This window comes from Cupressus sempervirens, chromosome 6 (genome assembly GCF_028749045.1).
Source record: "Cupressus sempervirens isolate cs-2001-9-10 chromosome 6, ASM2874904v1, whole genome shotgun sequence".
NCBI classification, from domain to species: domain Eukaryota; kingdom Viridiplantae; phylum Streptophyta; class Pinopsida; order Cupressales; family Cupressaceae; genus Cupressus; species Cupressus sempervirens.
In genome coordinates this window covers 223856375-223870447 of record NC_143123.1, presented here as the reverse complement: position 1 = coordinate 223870447, position 14073 = coordinate 223856375, and the positions used below count along the sequence as shown (strand labels likewise).

The window sequence follows — 14073 nt, the reverse complement described above, 5'->3', positions numbered from 1 at the left end:
GTATGCTATTGCAACATGCATAGTTCATTCAAGGAGTGGCATTGACGGGTATGATGAAGGTTTGCTAACTATAATTGGGAATTAGCATCTGAATATTTGTACTACAGAAATATTTAGAATAATGTTTGATTTCTCAGCTACCAATTTTGCTTACAAAGTTAAATGAATATGTATATGTCAAACCTAATTCTTATGCAAATCTAAAACAAGTTATTAGAGAATTGGTTGCATTCTTTAGCATAATTTGATGTATTTATCATTTCTCTCTATTTAGTCATAGTAGCAACATGACTCAACCAGAGGAACTATGTTTTTCTTATAATCAGAGAGAATCATACAAAGTGTTTGTTAAAATGTCTCTATGTCTATGAGTAATTTATGAATAATTCATTTCTAAGATAGTTGACCAATTGTTTAACAAAATTTCAAAGCTACAATTGTGAAGTTTATGGGGTATAGTCTTAAGGTTAGAACTAGTAGGGGTTTTTACATATAGCTTTCTCAGTATAACAATCTCCTCAAATTTCAAGTCAATTTAGATAATTCTTATAATTGATGTCAAAATTGATGCCTTCACACTACCTTTATAGAACCAATAGCTTGAAATATACTTCTCTATCAATAGCTCCATGAACACTAAGAAGATTTCCTTCACCAATACTACTACTTAAAATATCTGCTTCGATGTCCAATTGGTGCCAAACACTCAACACACAGTGCAATAGGGATAGCCACACAATTATGCTTTGGGAAGCTTTTGTCAATGCTTTGCAAGAGGAATTTTACCCCCTTAAACATTATGAGGCTAAATAAACCAATAATTGTATCAACAAAAGAAGCAATCAATTAAAAAATATGCCAAGTATCATGGCTACTTTGCAAGCTTATAGAAGAGTTTCTTGAGCAACACAAGTGCTCAAATACCTCATTGAATTCACCTTCTATCTTTGTTATAATGGAGATCTTAACCTAAAACACCTTGGGACAAGCATTTTATAATGTGTTCAAGATTGAGACCAAGGCATAGCTTAAGGAAATTCTCCTTGAGAAGGAAAGTAGCCTCAAGCTTTTTGCATAGAAGTAATCAAGATATTCCAAACAAACTTTGTGAATCTTTAGATATCTTTACCATCTTCACTAGGCCAAGACATGGATAAAAAGTTGCAATAAGGTTATATGGACCATGGAATGCCATCATCAATGCACTAACTATCATGACAATGCTGAATGATGATTATACTTTTTGCTTTATCTCTCTCACACAACTAGGAATATATTTCAAATTATTATATGACAAGTTGAAAATTTAATCTGCAGGGGAAATATGTGAAAAAGAAAACACCATTATAATTGAAGCTCTTTATTCCTTTGATGCTTCAAGATAGTGGAATATGCATGTGTTTTATGGGAGTTGATAAGAGTATCTCGTATAGAAAACTAGAACATATTTCTTGTCTAGAGAATAAGATAAATAATGTACATTGTTAGCAATTGCATGCTCATAGTTTTCTTGTCCACTATCCTCAACTAATTTTTAAAGATAGGTATTCAATGCTATCAACCAAATTAAAGAAATAAATTTAGTCAAAATATTAAAAGGATTCCAAAGAAAATCAACATGATTTGCATTTATCTTGAAAAGGGAATGAGGAGGCAAAGGGCTAGGAATGAGTGCAGAGATTTGAGATTATTTGTAGAAGAAGATAGTGAAAGATAGAGAAAGTGAATAGATAAAGAGATGGAGAGAGGTAGAGAGAGATATAGAGACAAAAATGAATAAAAAGAGATGAAGAAATATAAATTAAAATGTGAATTAAAAATTAAAATAGAAAATTTAAAGATCAAATATATAAATCAAAATAATAATAACAACAATAATCTAAAAGATTAATAATGCATATTAAACTTTTGAAATACATAAATAACTAGATGAAAAAACTAAAACTAATTTTATAATTTATTAAGATTGAATATTAAGATAGTTTATGGTTATAAATATTTAAATGAATTACATATTATGTCTAATATAATAATGATTAATATAATTAAAATTGAAATAAATTAAATATGTAAATATTATTAAAACATATTATCAATATATTAAATCATTATTTTACTAAGCTAAACTATTCAAATAAATATTTTAAAACAATAAGCAAATTATTATGCAATACTTCTTCCCATTCACTTTATCTATTGTAGTTGACAGGAGTATACTTGAACCAAAAGGTAGAACTGACAACATAGTCACTTTTCACATTGCATGTTAACCAAAGATGTCATGATATTTCTTTTGTTTCATTAGCCATTCTACTTATTTTTACACCCTTAAACTTTGAGAAAATGGTGTTATTTTTGTAACAAAGATTCTAATGGAGATGTGATTGCTTCAATTGAAATATGAATGTTTGAAATGTATGAAATGAGAGCTGTATAAAAATTGTAAATAAGTGTTCTATTATCTTAAAATTTCATTTATTTTCTTTTCTTTTTGAAGCTAATGCATCAATTGGATCATTGTTTATGAATAATAACATACTCCGACTGTTAACTCTTATATTAATATAGAATTAAATGCAAAAATATTTTTTTAATAAGAAATATTTTACTTTATATTGTATTATATACAGAAATATAATACAATTATAAATAATTTAATATTGAATAAATATGTAATTATTTCAAATTAAAAGTTACTTCTGAGAATATATAAAAATAAAATGAAGCAATATAAGAAAGTAAAAGTAAAAGAGATAGAGTGATATGCTATTACAAAAAATTATAAAAATATTAATATTTATATCATTTAAGATATATATTTTAAATAAAAAGAAAGCATACAAAATAAATCATTAAATTATTCAATTTTTATCATTGAATCTATTTAACAATTAAAAATGGTAAAATATTGTTAAAATAAATGTAATAAAAACCATCATACTTTTTAAATTAATTTCATTATAGAAATCAATTTTTTGATCATTAATAGACTAATTTATTTTAACTATTAAATAAAATTATCATAAAACATATTTCTATAATTGTTTATAACTTTGAAATTGAATGTCATTGCTTAAAAAAAATAGTATAATCATTAATTGTAAAATGTGATTTATGAAATCATGAAAAATAAGAAAAGATGTACACATTTGAAGTTTCATTTATTTTTTAATCATTAGATTTATAGAATAATAGAGTTAGTAGCCTTGAGCCATTAAGATAAAGATCTATGAGTATGCATTCAAACAAATATTTGAATTTTTTTTTATCTTAATGGCTCAAGGCTAGTAACTCTACTATGCTACAAATCTAAAGATTAATAAAATAAATCAAACTTCAAATATTTACATTCAATTTCAAAGTTATAAACAATTATAGGAATATGTTTCATTACAATTTTATTTCAAAAATACTAAATAAATTCATCTATTCATAATGGAATTAATTTTAAAAGTTTTACAACATTTATTTTGACATTTATAACATTTATTTTGATCCACACGTCTCTGCCACCATCACCCTACCTTCCGTTGTCAACCAAGAGCACCCCAATATCACTAATGCCTCTCCGGTTGGTAAAGAGGGCCAGGAGAGCCTGAAGGGCCATGCTAACATTTTTGATGTGTAGGTTAAGCGAAACCCCCTAGAGAATTGTAGCAGGACCCTAAAGCCGAAAACCAAGGAGAATGAACCTGTCACCCGCAAGGAACACAAGAAGCTGATGGATAGGTGCATGGTGATGGAAGAGGGATTCAACCTTTTCTCCAAGTTCACTCTCAAAGTGACGCACACGGCAACTACCACTCTTCAATTGTTGGCTAATAACTCAGAGGAGGATAACCTTGCAAAGGGGGACACAAAGCTCCTTTACAACTTCCTCGTTGATGATTGGGCCAAGGTTCTCATGGCTGGGAAGGGAAAGAAAAAAGAGGCTAGTTAATGACTTTCTGGTTTTTTTTTTTTTTTGGTACTCTTTTGGTCTCTCCTCATCTACTGTTGATGGTTTTCTTTTTTTTGCTGAACTTGTTTATGGGTTGTAGCAATGCAATGAACACCTACATTTAGTTTGTTAACTTAAACTCTCCTGGTTTTAAAAGTAGAAATACTAGTAACTCTATATTCTGGTATACTGGTTATGATGTTTTTGATATGAACCTTTAGGGGACTGTTTGGTTGTGTGTTGGTTGCCAACTGATTTTGTGCTAGTTGTTCCACCACTATTGTAAAGAGCTAACCCTTTGGTTTTTAGCTACTTTTTCATAAAAACATTTATTTTGACAATACTTTTCCACTTTCAATTGTTAAATAGATTTTAATGATAAAATTGAACAATTCATTGATTTAATTTAAGTACTTTCTTTTTATTTAAATATTTCTTAAATGACAGAAATATTAATATTTTTATAATTCTGGATACCTCTTTTTCCTAGGTGATCTTTATTTCCATTTAATTTATACTCCCCTTCCTCTTTTGGCAGGAACTTGCGGCATCGCGTCTCTTTTTGGCAACACTCATTCTACTATTGGGAATTCGGATCCATGCATTGTTGGAAGCTGAGAATTATGTAACAAGGCGGGGTTTATTCTTTAGTTTTAATTCTTCTTGTTTATTCGTTTTCCTGCATGCTTGGGTTCGGCTTAAACACTCGTGACCTCCGCGTGCGTTTTACCTGTGAGTCCCTCTCATGATTCACATTATTGCAACCGTCATGCTCACTATAAATAAGCTTTGGACCTGTAGATTTCTTGATATACACAATGGGTATCCATCCAAATAAGGTATATAGCTGGCTATATACACACAACTTTTACAATGGGTATTTAGAGGGCAATGTCTAACTACAATTCTTCAGTATGTTGGTGACAGGCTTTGTAAAATTGTCTCTGACCTTTACCTGGGTAAGTCGTCGCTCTCGTGGCTTCCAATCATGCAGCTGTGGGCATTCTCTCAAGCAACAATCTTCTTTGCACACTGAACTGAGCGTTTGCAATAGCAGTCATAACACAGGCAACAAGGTAGCAGATGAAGGTCTGCTTCACCAGCAAGTGAATTGTTCGACAGGTAGATTCACACACAAGGTCAGTTAAGTTTTCTTTCCATTGAAATTGAAGTGTAATATTTTGTATAAGGAATTCTGTTCAAAATCAAATCAAATTTATTCAAATGAGCAGTTGGCCCAAATTTTCTTTTTTCATATATGTTAGTAGAATGTTAGAATGAGCGTGTTAGCAAATTGGGAAAGATAGGATGGTTGAATATGACTGATGGGTGGATTGGTTGTCTAGAAAGCACAGGCTTATATGAATCCTATGCTCTGTAACTAAGTGAGACAGGTGGTTTTATGCATGGACGGTGCAGTCATTGCATAGTTGGCCTATTTGTAAATCGAGCTGCTGAGAATAGGTTGAACGTCAATGAAACAAAATACTGTTAATACAGTAATACTTAATCTACAGAGTAAACCCATAAAATGTTTGACAAAATGCTTTGTACAGAATTGACATGCTACATGTGGCTGCACCTGCAAAGGAAACATTTTTTGTCAGTTTGAATGATAAAAGGGTTTTTGTATAAATTTTCTACATATTCAATTTCAAATCAAATGAGACTTTACATGTATATTTACCAGTTTGTTTTCCTCAATTTTATGAGAAGTTGAGCGGCTGCAACTATGCATAGAAAGGTCCTGTGGACCTATTGGTATGCTGCAGGCAAGATTTTAAATGAAGTTTGAAGCCCCATAATATAAAATTTTGAGCTTATGGATACTTCATTTCTTTTCCAATATTTCCTGAAAATGTTTCAGCATTTATTTCGGTTTATAACATTTTTTAGTGGTTGTTTTTTAGATTAGCTATTTTCTTCGACATCGTTGTTTATGAAAATTTTATTTTCTTTTGATGTGAACATTCTTGCACAGATTGTGACTTTGTAGCTTAACAGGTATATATAATAAACACTTAGGCATAGGTCAATGTGTATAATGCAAAAAAACTAGACTATTTCCGAGTGATTATGGTTTATGTACTTTAGAGCAGCAGTGTAAATTTGAGAAGTTACTATACTTTTTCTCTAGATAATTAGCTTCCTTACTAGCACTTGGGCCAAATCTGAGCTCTAAGACATAAAAATATGAAAATAGAACTATAAAACAAAAAATAACTCAGATTGTAAAATCCAACATATGTGATTAGTAGCCAAATCAAATTCTTTATTACACCCTCCAATCCAGACTCCCAGAGAGGAAAACAATAGCCATCCGACAATTCCTGCATACAAACTTCAAACTTCAAATTAAATCTTATAAATATCACCAAATGCACGATTTTTTTGAAGCAATGTATGTATTTTAAATCAAAGTTTGTCAGTGCAGCCTAAAAAACTTATCTTCTTTGGAAGTTGGTCTGCTGATCCTTGGCATTATTTCTTGATCCACAACTTTACCAATCCGAGATTTCTCCATGATTCCATCAGTAATATTGACAGGTTCATAGAAGGCTTTCTCTATTTTGAGAACTCTGTGTTGGTATAGATTCAAGGAGCTCTAAATGCTATCCTACTCGGCGTCACATATTTTGCAATCCTTCTACTCATGTTTGTTCCTTTCAATGACACTAATTTTGTTTATGAGATCTTCTCATTCCTCTTATCTTTCTCTTGATCATCCTCATGGTTCGCTTCTTCTTCCCCTTACTCTGAATTTTACCTAGCCCAAGAACAATTATTTCCATTCTGGGAATGCTGTACATTCTACTGCAAAAGGTTAACCACAATCATCTCATCTCCGCAGAGTAAGGATCTTTCGCCATAGGACGGAGAAATTTCTTGTCATCCTCATTAAGCTCTCCAAAAAATCTACCTCTATATTCTTATAAGAAAAAAAATCATTTTCAAAGAATTTTAAAGCAAGGTCAAGCTGCTGGTCATGAAAGAATATTATGTTTTGGGATGGATGACGTATGGTAGACAGGTGGCTTCAAGTTTCAACAATCCCATGCCTTTGCACATTTGTTTAGCTGTGTGTTAGTGAACAAATTGTCCTTTGAAGAAATGCATGCAAATCTGACCTTGAATGCCCAAGTGAGAGGACAAACTAACACCAACAGTTGGATAGGTTATCATGGATTGATAACCTTCCTCTGAATTTTCATCGGGTATAGCTCCCCGTATAAGATATTCAATGAATCAAATGTGGATGCTTTTACCAGAAAGCATAAAAGGACATCAAACATCTACCCGTAAACATAGAGTAGACATGTAGGCTTAATAATTGAAAAGAAAAGAAACAGAATATAGCAGATTACACAAAGTTAATTTGCTGTACACTGCATTACATACTGTAAACGAAAATATATCCTCCATCCTCTTGAGAGGATTAAAAATTCAGAGCTTTAAAAAATGTTTTGAAAAGATGGTGCAAGAAAACAGTGACATTAGCACGTATTTCAGAGAAAACTAAAACTGATGCCAAGATCATGATCAGGGGAAGGAAAATACACCATAATCACAATTCTTGATATAATTACCTCCAATCTCCCTTCTCTGAATGTAAAAGACTACAAAGACCCTTTTACACATTACAACCAAATCACTATTTTAAGAAAAACAGAAACTCTTTTCAACATATTACATCATCTAATCAAAATCCTATCTCTGTCTCATGCACACAGTCTTGAAAAGAAAGAAAATTTGCTCATGCTCTGCCTTTACTGTATTCGCAGTTTTCCCACCTTACTATCGCTCAAAGTCTCCTAGCAAAACCCAGAAAACTGGAACCCAGATTACTCTGTTGTTGGCTTATTTATTCTTTCCCCCATCGGTTCCGATTCAGTTTTGATAACTGATTCTTTGCAAAAAAAGAGACTCTTCTTTTTATCTTCCTCTGGGGCATAAGATTATTTTCATTCCTTATCACTTGACATCTTCTTTCCATTTTTTAGGAAGATTGCTTTTCAACTAAGCAAATTGTATATGCCGATATATAAAGATAAGACATCTTTATAAGAAAACCTTTATACTAAGGCCGATGGTGCCTAATATACTTGCATGGGGATTAAAGATTCTCCTATATTGGACGCGTGCAACCCAAATATGTTTGAGCTCTTTGAAAATTATATGTAACCAATTGGTATAGCCTTTGGGTAGCTTGGTTTGAATGTAGATTCAACACAACTGCAGGCTTAGCATAATTGTATTCACATATTTTCATAGGGATAGTGTGTATTACTTATATTCTATCCAATACATAGAGATATGAATATAACTAAAGGGAGCTCCTTACTCACTCGAGGCCATGTGGATCCAAACTTAGATACCAGTGCCTTACCATCATACCTTCTTCAATTGAATGTAATGTGTACCACGTGTTGAATGTATATCCATTATGATATTATGTGGTGTTATGTATATTCATATCTGTTCCACGATGAAGCCAATTACTCCTTCCTGCTGTGTGTTACCAAGCAGTGATTAACCACCATATACATGGCACTCGGATTTTGCAACCTACTCAATGACCTCTTGGCTCGGCACCACTGTTACCTTGTGGAAAATTGGCTCATAAAATTTAAACTGCCTGAGTTCAACCCTGGATCAACATGTTCTATTCTGTTTTCCGTATTTTGCATATAGTCTTTATCTAAATCTTTTGGGTTTTTACCCAATCTTTTTTCGGAATCCATATTCTCCTCTTTAGCAACAGTCTGCAATACAAGCAACTGCCCTATACCCTTTCCCTCTGAGGATGGTGTGGAAACCCTAAAGTTGGTGGTAGTGAAATATTCTGATGAGACTGTAGAACCATTGAACCGACGAAGTCTGAGCCTGAAATGTGAATTGAGACAGAATTCTGAACCTTTCTGAATTAATGAATCTGCAATTTTGAACCGAGAGTCTGAACTTTGTTTCTATTGAACCTGCAGGAAGGGTCAATTGAACCATTGAATCTGGCAATTTGAGCCTGGACCTGAATCTCTATGAATTAACCCTTTTGCATTTTGAACCCATTTGAACTGCTTTGAACCACTTTGAACTTTCAAACTCTACACTTGAAGTTTTAAAATCGTGTCCATATCAGGTGCTAACACTGTGCATACATTGTGGGAAGTCCTCATTTTACAATTTATGAACCATGACATTTTCTGTGAAAGAGCATGGAAGTAGGTATTTATCTATCTATCTAGTCGGGGTAATTTATCATTCAATTTAAATTGCATAGTGCTACCATTCCCACAAATGGTGTGCACAACATAGAGTGGGCACATTTGTCTTGAAGTTGAACGCTATAATTTGTAGCATGCATTTTTGTCATATTTTTAATGTCTGAAATTTCTTATAGCAGTGATTATCTCATGTCAAGGAGGAAGTACAGAACAACTTTTCTATCATTTGTACTTACAGGCGAGCAAAATAATAAATTCCAATAGAGACTTGTAAATACAAAAGGAAAGAAAATACTGAGGTAACATTTGCAATGGTGTCACATGTCCAATTTGACAAGAACATGCAAAAAAAAAGTCAAGAGAATCCGAGTATACACGACATATATTTTTGACGAATGTATGTTATAATTAAAGAAAAAATTGCACAGGAACTATAAGAGGACTCATTAAACCAATTACTATTAAACAGGATGCCATATTTCTCCATCCTTTGTATTAAATGACATTTCAGTCAACTTAATTTAAATCCTTAACATTCTCATAATTTATATATTTTAATAGTTTACAAGCTTTGACTTAAAAAAATTAAATTATTTCAACTAAAATAAAAGAGCTCTTTCATAGTTGAAGTCTGATTATTACTATAGTATTTTGTTTATGTTTACAACTTGAATTATATTTTGTAATCATTATTAAAATAAATAAAATAATTTAACAATATTAAAATGAAAAATATTTTCTTATTTTTCAAAGTATTTCATTTTACTTATATTAATTTTTTTTTGTTTTTATATATTCTCAAAAGTAATTTTTAATTTGAAATAATTACATATTTATTCAATATAAAAGTATTTTAATTTAATTTAATTTATGTATACAATATAAAAGAAAGTAAAAGATTTCTTATTATAATTTTTTTAAAAACATTTTATTCTATATTAATATAAGGGTTAATAGAAGGGGGTAAGGGGGTATGCCATTATTCATAAACAATGATCTTATTGATACATTGGCTTCGAAAATGTAGTTTTTTTTTGTGAGATAATACAACACTTATTTACAACTTATTTAGCATGTGTTAGACCTGTGCTTAAATTTTAATTTGATGAATCTCATACCATGTTGTAGAGCTCCCATTTCGCACATTTCACACATTCATATTTCAATTGAAGCTATAACATCTCTATTAGAACCTTCGTTATACAAATAACACCAGTTTCTCAAAGTTAAAGGGTGTAAAAATAAGCACAAAAGCTAATGAAACAAAAGAAATATTCACGACATCTTTGGTTAACATGCATTGCGAAAAGTGACTTTGTTGTTGGTTCTACCTATTTGTTTAGGTACAAGTGTGCCAACCACAATAGATAAAAAAAATTAAATAGACATAAAAGCCTTTAAGAAGAATGGAAAAAGTTAAAACTTATAAACATAAATTCGATACAATTGGTCTTCACGAATTTGAAGCCCTCAATAGCATCCAACATTCTATTTCAAGTTCACAATTAAATGTACAACTTGACTTAACTCTTACCCCAAAACTCACTACATTAAAGGCAGGAACTGTGGTGCTTGCGCCCCTTGTTAATCAAAGGTGCACGCGAATTTTATCATCTCTAATTTGAGTATTTCAGTTTGATTTTCCTTTTGTTTTTGTAATTAATCTATGAATCTGTTCAGAGTGTTTGACAGAGAACTCAGACAATGGTGGGCTCTCAGATGTCTGAAGTTCTTATTGAGGATAGCTTATGCAACCACTAAAAGGCCTAAATCTCAATTCCCTAAAAAAGCTTATGCTTAATGATTTGGTGAAAGCTTTTAATTTTCTGAATGTATCGATGATTAGTAAAAGAAAAAGTAACAGTGCTCAAATCATGTTAAACAATAATTATCAGAAAATAGTGGTTTTAAGAGGTTTTAAACAAGGTTACAATCTAGAAATGCTGGCATGGGGTTATCCCCATAGAACAAGCCCTAACTAACTATGTATACTGAAACTAGGTAATTTCATACGTGGTGTGTCCATGTACATCAGAGCATAATTGAAATAGGATATTTATGATATGTTGTCGTTTAAAGCGCAGAAGAATGTAACATCAGAGCATAATTTTTTTTACAAAACAGATACGAGGAAAAATATGCAAACTTTACATTAAGAGAAATATTTCAAACAAGAAGCCTAGTAGGGGATCCTTAGGTGCCAAGGATCCCCTATCTCCAAACCTTCCAAACCTCTCTATTTCTCTAGAGTCATCATATAGCATATTTTAGTAAGGAGGGCTTCTGCTGCATCTTCTGGGCCTTTAGCTTTTGTTTTGACTTGCAACTTTAATGTTTGAAAATCTGCGATGTAGAGACCACAACTATCATCTCCCACCTGAAATTTATGAGACAATTTTGAAGATGATCCTAATAACATAAGTCAATGAAGACCTAAATATGTTTTTAAAGATGATCCTGATAACTTAAGTCAATGAAGAGCTCAGTCAATTTTTTTTCTAAAAATGTGATCAACCAAACCACCTTAGCATGCAGTGGCCTCTGCAATTTGTTTATGATAAAAATAATATGAATATCACGAGCTTCATTAAAAAACATGGTAACTTGCAGGGCAGCCTAAGACCATGCTATCTGTCTTCTGAGCTGTTGTTAGACACATGCACATGCAGATACATGTCCTTCCCAAAAATCCCCAAGTTTACACATTAGAGCATCTCGAACATAATGCAATAAAATTGATATATATTCCATACAAAAGAACTAGAAAAGACTACCAAGGAAATCCAAATAATCAATCAAAAATTAAGAATTAGTAGTAAGAAAATTCACTATATTAAAAATAGTGTTTAGGAACATAAGTTTAATAGATTTTACACCATTTCCAAGGACAAACTAATACCAAAATCACAACTGAAAACTATAGTCTCCTGCCTAAAGGCAGGGACTAACAACTTTATTTTGTATAATATTTATCACACAGGAAATCATATGGTATCACTTAATTTGCATATCACAACCAAATATGCCATATTTACATAATTTCAGAAGAAAAAAAAAAAAAATAGGTTGAGTTATATGGTCTAGAGAACCTATATTCAATAGGAGTGGTGCAATGATCATCACACGACAAATTCGATGACACATATCAGAGATGACTGCTGGCTGATAAAGTGATATTTTCTATCCAGAATAGATTGTATAAAAGAGTTAAAAGCATGGGGCTCTGTTCATGTTTGCAATTCCATTCTGCCTCCCCCTATTCCCTATGAGGCATTAAAACGAAAAAAAAGAAAAACTTCCCCTAAAAATTGCTCAGTGACCAGGGCCAACACCTACCTGCCTGACCACTACACAAGGCTCAAAGAAGAACAAAGCCAAGGCTGCTGTTACAAAATCGAAACAGCAGAAACATGAATGAAACCCAAAATTAGCAATTCCCTTAATTACAGTTCAGAAGGTGGACTCGAGAAACTAAGGGAGATGCTTTTCATCATTCATAGATATGTATTTTGTGTTAAAGTGTAGCTTCAGTAGAAGTGAAGTACACAAAATATTAAGTATATGTACATATGATTCTACATATACATTTGTATACATACATACATATATATATATATATATATATATATAAATAATATTCCTTAACTAATCGCACTCTTATCATAAGTTGAATCGATCTGAATATGGTTATTGAATGATTATGAATAATGGTCCACCGAATGATAATCGGGTTTGTATAATTGTCAAAGATCATATCCATGTAGGGACATGATGTTTCATATATTTAATAAGGAGATCACTGTTGAAGACCGACATCAATCACCACGGCAATACTCAGTCTTGCAGCGATCTCATCTACTTGCAGTCAAAGACATCAATCGATCAGAAGTCGTCCATTCTTCATACTTCTGTTTTGTTACAGAGATTTGCAAGGCATGCACAATCAGACTTGTTACTGCAGACATTAATCTGATAAGTAATTCTGAGACAAAATAATTCTAGACTGTCATATCAATGCTTATCTCTATCAGAGATCCTGTTCTTTTACATGGTATCAGAGCCATCCTGATAGAGAAACTCATCCTTCGAGTTGAAATTAAAATCTCAGAATTATCAATATTAGATTTTTATCCTCAAATTCAAAATGGTTAATCATGTAAGATTAGAGGATATATTTGAAGGAGCATCAAATTTTTCATCATGGAAAATTCGAGTCATGATTGTACTAAGAGAGATGGAGTTAGAAGAGTACATAGAATCAAATAGATCAACACCAAAAAATGATCTAGATAAAATGACATGGAAGAGGCACAACAAAGCCATGAAAATTATTAGACTCTGTAAAGGATCATATTCTTCCTTCTATATCCAGTCTTAAAACTGCTTTTGAGATGTTTTCTACTATTAAGAATACTTTCGAAATTAACAACACTAGTAGACTACTAACATTAAAGCAAGATCTTCTATATATAAAAATGAACAATGGAGAGTCAATTACGTCCTATTTCGTAAGAATCTTTGAATTAAAAGACCAACTTGCAACAATTGGAAGTCAAGTTGATGACAAAGAACTTAGCATCATAGCATCAAAAGGACTTCCACTATCTTGAGAAACTTTTATTTATGTTCTAAGCTCTCAACCTGATCTTCCTAAATTTGAATTACTCAAAAATGAATGCACTCAAAAAGAATCAAGACTAGGTTCGAGATGAATCAACATAAATCAAGAGGGAGACATTCAAGCTCTTCGTGCTAATACAAACAATAAAGAAAAGAAAGGCAAATTCAAACGAAATAGGAAGAAATTCAACAAATCATACAAGAAACGAGATTGTCTAAATTGCAATGTTTCAAATGTGACAAATTTGGTCACACTGACATCTTGTAATGTCCCTATTTTTGGAGGAGTTA

The 14073-nt window shown here is 31.8% G+C and overlaps 1 protein-coding gene across 2 annotated transcripts in view; it reads left to right on the top strand.

Annotated features, from left to right (window-relative positions):
• The first annotated feature begins 4533 nt into the window (after nucleotides 1-4533).
• LOC149552082 (uncharacterized) overlaps nucleotides 4534-14073 on the top strand; it is a 107906-nt gene continuing 98366 nt past the window's right edge. Inside the window, exons 1-2 of one of the 2 annotated variants that reach the window (XM_089787554.1) lie at nucleotides 4534-4672; nucleotides 4854-5079. The gene's annotated coding sequence lies outside the window, so the exon portion shown is untranslated. Of the gene's footprint in view, nucleotides 4780-4853; nucleotides 5080-14073 lie in introns of both variants that reach the window. The other variant, XM_089787553.1, reaches the window with a different exon arrangement.